The sequence below is a fragment of the Papaver somniferum genome, chromosome 2 (genome assembly GCF_003573695.1).
Source record: "Papaver somniferum cultivar HN1 chromosome 2, ASM357369v1, whole genome shotgun sequence".
Classification (NCBI taxonomy): Eukaryota; Viridiplantae; Streptophyta; class Magnoliopsida; order Ranunculales; family Papaveraceae; genus Papaver; species Papaver somniferum.
The window spans coordinates 194431606-194441505 of record NC_039359.1 but is presented as its reverse complement, the minus strand read 5'-3'; positions in this window follow the sequence as shown (position 1 = coordinate 194441505).

The following is a 9900-nucleotide window of genomic DNA, read 5'->3' as shown; positions in this document are numbered from 1 at the left end:
AAATAATAAAATATAAATCAAGGCGCTGGGGGATTGGACCCACCGGACGGTTGGTCGTGCCGTGGCCAATCCCACGCCTAATTGTATATTCTATCATATTTTTTACTATTTTCCTTGATCTCATGAAAATCCCTTCATTTGAACAAATATCCTTCGTTTTGAGGAAACTCCTTAGTTCCATGGTGTTTCCTTCGCATCAAAGAAATAATATAAAATTGGGAAAGGTGTCGTGGGATCGTGTCTACTAGCCGGCCGGCTATGCCCTAGTCACAGCCGGTCCCACACCTCATGATTCCTCATTATTTTATTATTATTTCTCTAATCTCATGAAAACTCCTTAATCTCATGGTATTCCTTCAAACCATGGAAAAATAACATAAAATTAGGGAAACTGGTGGGACCGGGCCCTAGCCGGCCGGTCATGCCCCAGCCGGTCCCACACGCCCTTTATTTTATTATTATTATTTTTATGTTCCGTGATCCCATGAAATTCTTTGATTTCATGGCATTTCCTTCAAATTATGAAAATTCCTTCAAATCATGGAAATAATACATAAAATTAGGGAAAAATCACGGGACCGGGCCCTAGACGGCCATGCCCAAGCCGATCCCACACTCCCTTATTTTATTATTATTATATTTCCTTCATCTCATGGAAACTCTTTCACTTCAAGGAAAATTCCTTTATTTCAACAAACTCTTTGGTTTGATGATATTTTCATAAAATCATGAAAAATATAATAAAATTAGGAAAAATGCTATGGGACCGGGATCATTGGCCGTCCCGCCATGCCTTAACCATAGACGGTCCCACACTTCATGATTCCCTCATTTTGTTATTATTTTTCCTTAATCTCATGAAGTTTCCTCAGGTTCAGCAAAATCCCTGATTTCTTCATATTTTCCCAAATGATTGCTCAAACGCACATCATAAAATATCAAAATTCTCAGGGCTGAGACGCGAAAACTTTGGTGACGTGAGCATACTACCTTGACCGACCAAGGTTGTATCTTTGGCTTGCAAGAGGCCGGTGCCACATATTTTCATCATTTGACCTAATTTGTTCATATTAGGTTCAAACTCTTCCAAAAAATCTGGAACTTCATGAAATGATCGTCATTCGATCCCGTGACCACCCAAGGCCGGTTTTATGACCCCTTGGTCGGTCCCTCATCCCATCATAATTAATTAGGTTTTATAACTCTAAGGCTCAGACGAGCATTATTTTAATAAATGATTAAACCAGCATTTAATCGTTCTTTCATTAAAAAATCAACAAGTCTTCAAGATACCTTGGTATTCGCTCACTTGAGCATCTGGGCGTTACATGGTGACCCATGATCCCGTGTATCCAGTCCCTCCTTCACTCCGTGGTTAATTTTCAATAAACCATCAATTGATCGAATTAGGGTTTCGAGTTCAAGGTTCATAATTCCAGATTCAAACTATAATAATTTTATGATGATCTCATGGTAAACATTTTATTAATTAGACTTGGTTCAGTTGCCAGTATTTAATTTAATATTTTATTTGGTCACGCTACCAATAATGCATCAAATGAGCAACATTTGCTCAGACGAGCAATATTTGCTCAAACCAAGGAACATTGGCTCAATTATTCATTGAGAAATATTTGCTCACGTAACTATGTTTGTTCATAAATTATACCTTTGTCTCAACAGACATGTTCAATTCATGAATCTCAGAACATTTTCAAATCATATTCGATTCAACAATACAAGGACTCATCGTCCCATGAAGTCAGCAACTGACTAACTAAATACACGTCTGCCTTGCAGACTCCACAATCACGAGACATCAATCGTGTCACATTGGGGGATATTAACTAGGGTTTTGGTCTGGCGGTCTACGGCATGTGTGTTCATACACACGATGAGAATGAGAGCAAGTCGTGCAATCAGTTGAAGGAGTTAACAAAGTAGTGGATGGAAAATAGACCAACTATTCGCACGTCGAGCAACTGGTTTTAACACGATTTCCATTTCCCCACTTATTGGTTCCATCAACTGTCACACTTCATGGGATCATGGTGTTTACAATTCTAGCAATATAAATAAGTCTCTGAATCATGATTGAAAAACAGGACAATCTTACGTCAAACAGACAACACGAGATTAACAACTCAACGTCTGAGAAAATTTAATCATTCAGGACTTATCTTATTTTCAGAATACACAACACACCTACAATCTTCGATCACCATTGATCTCACACATTTCTCAGCTTCCCTCCTGCAGATCGACCCATCCTCTCTTGTGACCGAATTTACTCTGGAATGGCCACTGTCTTGGTTTAGGCCGGAGTACTACAGATTGATCTCCCGAATTCAAAGAACTCCCTTCTTGTAGTGCATCTGTGTGAGGTTTGACAGTTCGCTCGGTTCAAGGAGTTTCTTCCGTACGGTCGTCTCCTCAATTCCGTAAAAAACAGCAACTCGTTTTTCCTCATCTACAAGGCCAGAGTCCTACAGATTGATCTCTCGAATCTAAATGTACTCCCATGTAGTGCATTATTTAGGGTTTGGATTCGTTTCTCATCAACACACCCAAGTTTACCAAAAACAGCAGAATCAGTTTTTACCCATAAACAATTGGCGACCACAGTGGAAGGTTGATCTCTCAGTTGCAAAAAATTGATTTCAATCTTCATTTCAATCTTCCTAAATTGAGAACGGGTAGATCTTAGTTCTAAAACTCAGTCATTAACCTGATTTCATTCCAATCACCAATCTCAATTTCCGCTTCGTGATGTATCCCTACCAGTTGAATTCTCCGAAAATCACAAGTGATCAGGATCCAATCACTATGAAAGACATGGACAGGATGTTAGAATATGTTCTCGAGAATCAAGCTAACATCGCCAAACAGCAAGACGAGATGCTTCATATTCTAAGGAATGTAAACCGATTGTAGTAGGAATCGGCAAGCGTCCACCCAGCGAATGCCATCAACGATGCAGACATCAGACATGAGCAGAAAGGAAACAATCCATAAGATTCAACCAAGAGAAAGGACCTGAAACAGTTTCACGGGGAAACGACTCGCCAAGAGAGTCATGGTACCGGCGAGATAAAAGATAAGCACCCAGCTTACGAAGATTTGTTAAAAAAGTAGGTATCAAGAGACCCTCGCAGAAGTCCGGAGGGTTATTCAACAATGCGCAGCCTCAACTGCTCATACTCTCTGCTAGAAGCACCTGAAGAATGAGAAATCAACCAAGGCCTTCAAGAAAACAAAGATTACACTAATGAACGGTGATTAGTTCCACCACCTCATAGTGCTACTGCTACCGATGCAGAGTCCTTGAGAAAAGTTATGCATCTACAAGATCGCCGAGCTAAACGGTCTGCGTTTGCGTCAACATACGATCGCTTCTCTACTCCTCCCTTGAAACAATCTTCGTACGAAAGTCCGCGGAATTTCTCACGACGACAGCTGTTAATGCAAGAGAAACCATATATGGAATACCCGCACTTCCCGTTTCTAACAAGGAAGATTCTGGAATTACTAGAAGTTTGGGTACGAGACGGGAAAGTTCAATTACCTCCCGTATGGCGTCCTCCAAATGATCAAGAGATGATGGACCCGAGGTACTGCCACTTCCACTGCCCCAGATTCATTCATCGCTCTACCAGTGAACGCAACGGCCTGAAGCATATGCTCCAAAGGAAAATTAACTCAGGAGAGTTACCCCCTTTCTCTGAAGATTAACGTGCACAGTTTCATCGAAATGATCGAACCAACTACGGGTTTCTCGAGGCGCGCCATAATAACTTAGATTCGAAGTGATCACCCTTGGAGAATTCAAGTCTCGTTCAACCGAGATCTTGTGAACAAGTAAGTTTTGATAAACAATTTTACATTTTAAAAGCCTGGGGACTTGACGCATGAGTCCCACATAGAGGAAGGGAGTCAATGATGCAGTTGTTCTTAGACACCACATTATCTTCCTTTTACACGTTTCCTTTTTTATGTAACATTTGCAATTTTTACGAGATACTCAAATTGATCGTATTCAAAACCAGAATGCCGGCTTTCAGCCGATTAAAACATAATTCCTTTCATAAAGTCATTCATAAAATCATCTCAAAAATAAACCAATTCAAAAATTCAATCACTTACTAGTTCAAAAACCAGAAAATCAAACTGTTAAAGGAATTCCTTACATCACTCAAGACAGCTAAAAGGGAAATATAAAATAAAATGCGCAAGTATTCAAGGGAAGTCTTTCAGCAACAACTCATTCTTTTTGGAAAGAGCACCTTTCATTTTGCAGAGAACAGCCTGCTTCAGCTTCAATTACAAAGATAGCCTCTCGATCTCATCCTCTTGCCGAGCAATGAAGTCCACGGAGGGAACTTCATTTATTTAATCTTGCAGCTTCTGAATTTTAGAAAACCCTTCATAGAACCAGGAAGCATTGAACACATCTCAGTGGAACTCCCAGTTTGAAACCACCTCCTCAGAAACAGTGCACCCAGTCACGCTGCTCATGACATGAATGGAGGATAAAGCTTCTTCGACACGTCGGACCAACAAGAAATACAACCTTCTGTAAAGCGGTTTCATTGAAGCAGCAAGAGAAAAACTACCGAGATACAACATCATGCGCGTCTAAAATCGCCCACTTCAACTCCAGTATCACATGCATGACTTCCACAATGATAAAACAACGTCCAAGATATTCCATATCTGGATCGACGACAACAACATCTATGAGGGACGCTTTCAGAATTTCGTCTCCCGTAGAAGAAGTAGTTGCGTCACCAAAGGAGGTTGCGCATGAGACTTAAGAAGTACACACATACTCTCCATGTCAAGAGCTTCATCATATTTGCAAAACCTATGAGTTAAGTCATTCGCATGAGGAGACTTCCCTACTCCTCAAAGACACGATCCAAAGATGATAAAGGAAAAGGAGCGTCGCTGGAGACTACTTAGCACTACCCATCTCAAAGATGCTGAATTTGGAGAGATGCAAGACCGTTGTAATTATGATTCCAAGATGCCCAAAGACGTAGACGTATTCAAGGGAGAAGATGTATTGTTTAAAGACCAGCGATATTCCTGGATGTCTATGTAACGCAACGTAGGCGCAAAGACGGCCTCATGATCAACAACTCGTACTACCCTCATCAAAATTAGGTTAAACTCCAACTCTCTCCCAAATTATTTCTTCAGAAACCCAGCGTGACAACATCTATGAAGTTGAAAGCTCAGTAGATACTCATCGTCAGGGGACCGTTTCCCTTCTTTCGGTTCCATCATCAGCTTCTCCCTCTAATAACGAGACGATCTTTACCATTATATGAAGACTGCCAAGATCGTGCAAGTAGCTACCACGCCTCTTATTGCCAGTCTCTTCTGATCACAGCTGCTGCCAAGAATCGTTGTTGCTCGTTGATTGATACCAGAGCTTTACCATAACAACAACCACTACGGACAGAGGTAAATCACGCTTGGGTACTGAGGCTCAGCATCAAATTCCTTCGCCGCTAGTCAAGGACTTCTTCAACACAAGAGATAGGGTCAATCAAGAAGCATGTAATTTGCAAGGGAAAATCAAACTGAAGAAGAAGCCGCTCTAACGCTCTCTCCAGAAGCCGCTTCAACACACTCTTTCTCCTGAAGAAGCCGCTTCAACGCTCTCTCTTGAAGCCGCTTCAACGCTCTCCCCTGAAGAAGCCGCTTCAACGCTCTCTCCAGAAGATGCCGCTTCAACGCTCACTCTCCAGAAGCCGCTTCAACGCACGCTCTCTCCTGAAGTTGTTTCAATGCTCTCTCCAGACGAAGCCGCTTCAACGCTCTCTCTATAAGTTTCAGCACTCTCCCTCGAAGCCGCTCTAGCGCTCTCTTCAGAGGCTGAAGGCATTCCAACCTTACCAGCAAATGCAATGGAAGTACGTCTTTCAAGAGAAAATAAGCTCGGGATAATTATACCTGGGGACTGCCAGGATGCCTTCACGTCCCTCAACCGGTTTATTTCTAATATCAGCATCATCACTATTGAAGCTTTACGAGCCGCAGAAAATTCTCAACACGAAGACATACATGTGCATTAAAGACTCCAAAAGTAAAAATCGGAGATGGTTTCACGTATCCAGCCACGCCATTGAATATCAAGTGTAACTGGGGACTGCTCATCGCATCCTATTCCATACAACCATCCAAGATTCAGAAGATGGTTCAAAGGACGTCGCTTAGAACAAAGTCCTTGAAGACTTGATAGCATCACGTCGGCAACAGAACGCCTCTCAGCTCGTTTACTTCACTCAAAGACTCCGGAAGATTTTTCCGATACAAGCATTTCACCATCGCAATCAGAAGGGAAACAATGAGCCTATGAGATAAAGGGTCAGAATGAACGCAATTCCATTCCAGTCAATGTTTAGGAGTTAAAAGAAGATTTTCGTTGCGACTCAGCAGTCCGGACTCCAAGCAACTTAAGTCAAGGCCTCTCGCAATTGAGCGCAATGGAGTTTAGAAAATTTCGAAATCTACCTGGAGGCAATTGACGTATGATAGGAGGACGATCACTGCAAGCCTTGATACTTCGTTAAGCGTATCTTGCTCAAAGACCTAGCAGGCCTCTATCCTGGTAACATATGTCTACCCTACCTCATAAGTTTTATATTTAACCGTCACCATCCATTGCTCAATGCCACTGTTACGTGCTAAGCAGGTGACTTAATGTTGATGGTGATTTTTCGAATAGGGATAAAATTATAAAACCCTGTATTTAATGCGCTGACGCCCTGCAAGGGTATAAAGCCATTTAAGAAATGATGAGTGCAAAAAACCTCTTCACTCATTGAGCAATTCAATATGTATAGAATTCATTCAGAATGGTGCAACAATCCCGAATATTATATGAATTTTCCTAGTAGCATTATCCATTTAATGCATTGTGCGCCTGGTATTTTTCCATGCTATGTTCTCAGCCGAACTCTCAATACTGACATGACATGACGATCAATGCTCACTCTCAGCATAATAGCATGAATCTCCCAAAGTGCTAGTGTTGATGGTGGTTTTTAGGCTCGGGGTCAAAATCGTAAAACCTTATATTTAATGCACCGTGATCCTGCAAAGGAATAAAGGCCATTTGAAAGTGATGATTGCTCAAACCTATTTATATACACATGTATTGAACAACTCAGTATATATGAAATTCATTCAGAATGGTGCACACGGTAGTAATCCCAAGTATTCTGCGAATTCTATGATGTGCCAACATTATTAACTAATGCATGACTCGCTTGATATTTTTCCGTGAAATGTTCCCAGTAGAACTCTCAATACTGACATGACATGACGACCAATGCTCACTCTCAGCAGAGTAGCATGAATCTCCCGAAGTGTTAGTATTGGGATTTGCACAAAAAATACTCATACGAGTTACATCTCTCTGGCAAAGAGATCGGTGTGTTCACACACTTTTAATTTAAGATGGCGTGATTGAACACACATTTATTCTTAAGGAACGTCTAGACTGTTAACGCCAGTCTCAGAAACAATCACGGCCACACAACTTGGCCGCACGATTTAACTAGCCTACCCAAAACCTGGAAGGAATAGGCGATCACCGTGATGGCCACCGGTGGGCCCACTAATTCCCCAACCGGTCGAACACCACACGTACTTACCTAGTGTCGTCAAACGCCAACCTAAAGAGGGGTGGCCGTGCTGTTTTGGGAGAAGCTCGAACGAGCATAGACTGTTCAATGCAGTCTTAAAACCATCACAACCGTCCAACTTCGCCAGCCTGGTTGGACGGATTAGATCATCCCATGAATGATCAGGGAAGCGCTAACGCACATGCTGGCGGGCCCACTTTTCCTTCACCAAATCGGTTTCTCACGGCAAGTCCATGGAGCAATGAAACGTTTTCTCGAATCATGGAAGGATTGATGCTTCTAAGGGTCGCGGAAGTACACTAGTGTCTTAAATTGATCACAACCATCCAACCTATCCAGCCTGTTTGGATGGTTTAGATCGCATTTAGGACCATCAGGAAGGTGCACGTGCGTTCACCGTCAACCCAACATGGGACCCACGTGATCGATCTCCCAAGAGGAGGATCACGGCGTGCCAAACCGCCTGGCCAAAGTCACGTGTGCGTGAATGATTCAAAAACCTAATTAGGGTTTGCGGAGATGCACATCTATCGTAGTTCGATCATGACCATCCATATTCACCAGCCTAAACGGAGGGTGTAGATATAGACTCAAGAGGTCCCATGGGTGTCAACGCGATCACCGTGGGCCCACCTTTGCATGTGATCGGCCGACCTATGCAGACTAGATCCTGGCGCCTCGAAACGCACGCCAAAAGGTGGCATGCCACACGGCTTTTAAACCTTTGCAGCAATGTACTTCTGTCGCAAATCGATCATGACCACTCATCTTTGCCGGTCAAATTGAGTGGCCTCGATCGAATCTTTGTGGGACAGAGAGGTGTAGACATGCACGCCGGCGGGCCGTCTCCAAGCATGCCTGGTCGGTCCCTCCAAAATTAGCGCCCATGGTTGGATTCGATCAAGCCAAAGAGGGGATGTTGCGCACCTCTAAAAAACCCTAAAACCCATCAATGGCAGCAAATATGTGTCATAAATCATCTCGTCGGTCCAACTTTGCCAGCTTGGTCGGACGGCTTGGGTTAAAAGTTAGGCGATCAATGAAGCATCTCAATGATTATCGTCCGCCAGATGGTGGCCCTCCCATGCGGCCTCCAAACTATCACTCAAAGATGGTTGGACGTGCTGCCATTTTAAGACGCTTAATCCGCGACTTGTTCAATCAAGCTTTAAAACAACGATGCTTCATACATATCGATTGCTTTGAGCTGCTTGCTTAAAAGCGATGCTTCATACATATCGATTGCTTTGAGCTGCTTGCTTAAAAGCGATGCATTACATGCATCGAGCATACACGATATTTCATGAATATCAATTCCATAAATAACTTAGTTATTTAGACTGATAGCACCGTATGTTATTTCTTGCGGCGGGTCCCACAACTCGACCCACTCATTCGAGACATCAAACATGTCACAAACTGGGGGATACTTACTGGGGTATTTTTTTGGCCGTTTACAGCGTGCGGCGTGCAACGTGCCCATTACGAGAACGTGTCAGAAGTCATGGACGGTTAACGATGATGAGGGAAGTGGGCAAAGGCGTGATCGTGTGACAATCACCTACACGACCCACTACACCATCACTCAACTTCATCCACTTACTACGAGATGGGGATTGCGCTCAAATGACTTGTATAAATAGGTTCTTCAACCTATTTTAAAAAAAACATACAACACAAGTGTTGTCAACACAGTATCTAGAAAAACACCCAGAACTGATAGCTTACATTATGCAAGCCAGTTTGATATTCTGATACAAGTCATAAACAGCCAACACCTTCATAATCTCAAAAACCTTCTTCGCTTCCCTCCCTAAGATCAACCCTTCTCCTTCATCTTGTGACCCAATTGAATCTAGAACAACCATTTCTTGGTTTAGGCCAGAGTCTTACAGATTGATCTCTCGAATCTAAAAGTACTCCCGTGCATTGCATTGTCTAGGGTTTGCATTCGTTTCTCATCAACACACCCAAGTTTACCAAAAACAACAGAACCAGTTTTTACCCATAAACAAGTAGATAACCTGAAACTGTTTGCTAAGCTTGTTTTGACAATAACTTAGTTGTTTATCTACGAGATTTCTCTAGGTATGTGTGTTAGACCTCCTTTTCTTAGGTGTCAAACCACACTCTCTAAATGTCCTTAGCTATGAAATAAATATCTCTATTTATAGATTTTGGTTTGGTTTTTCAAACCTTATAGGAATATATTTCCTTATTTAGGAATAATTCCTTTCTAGGT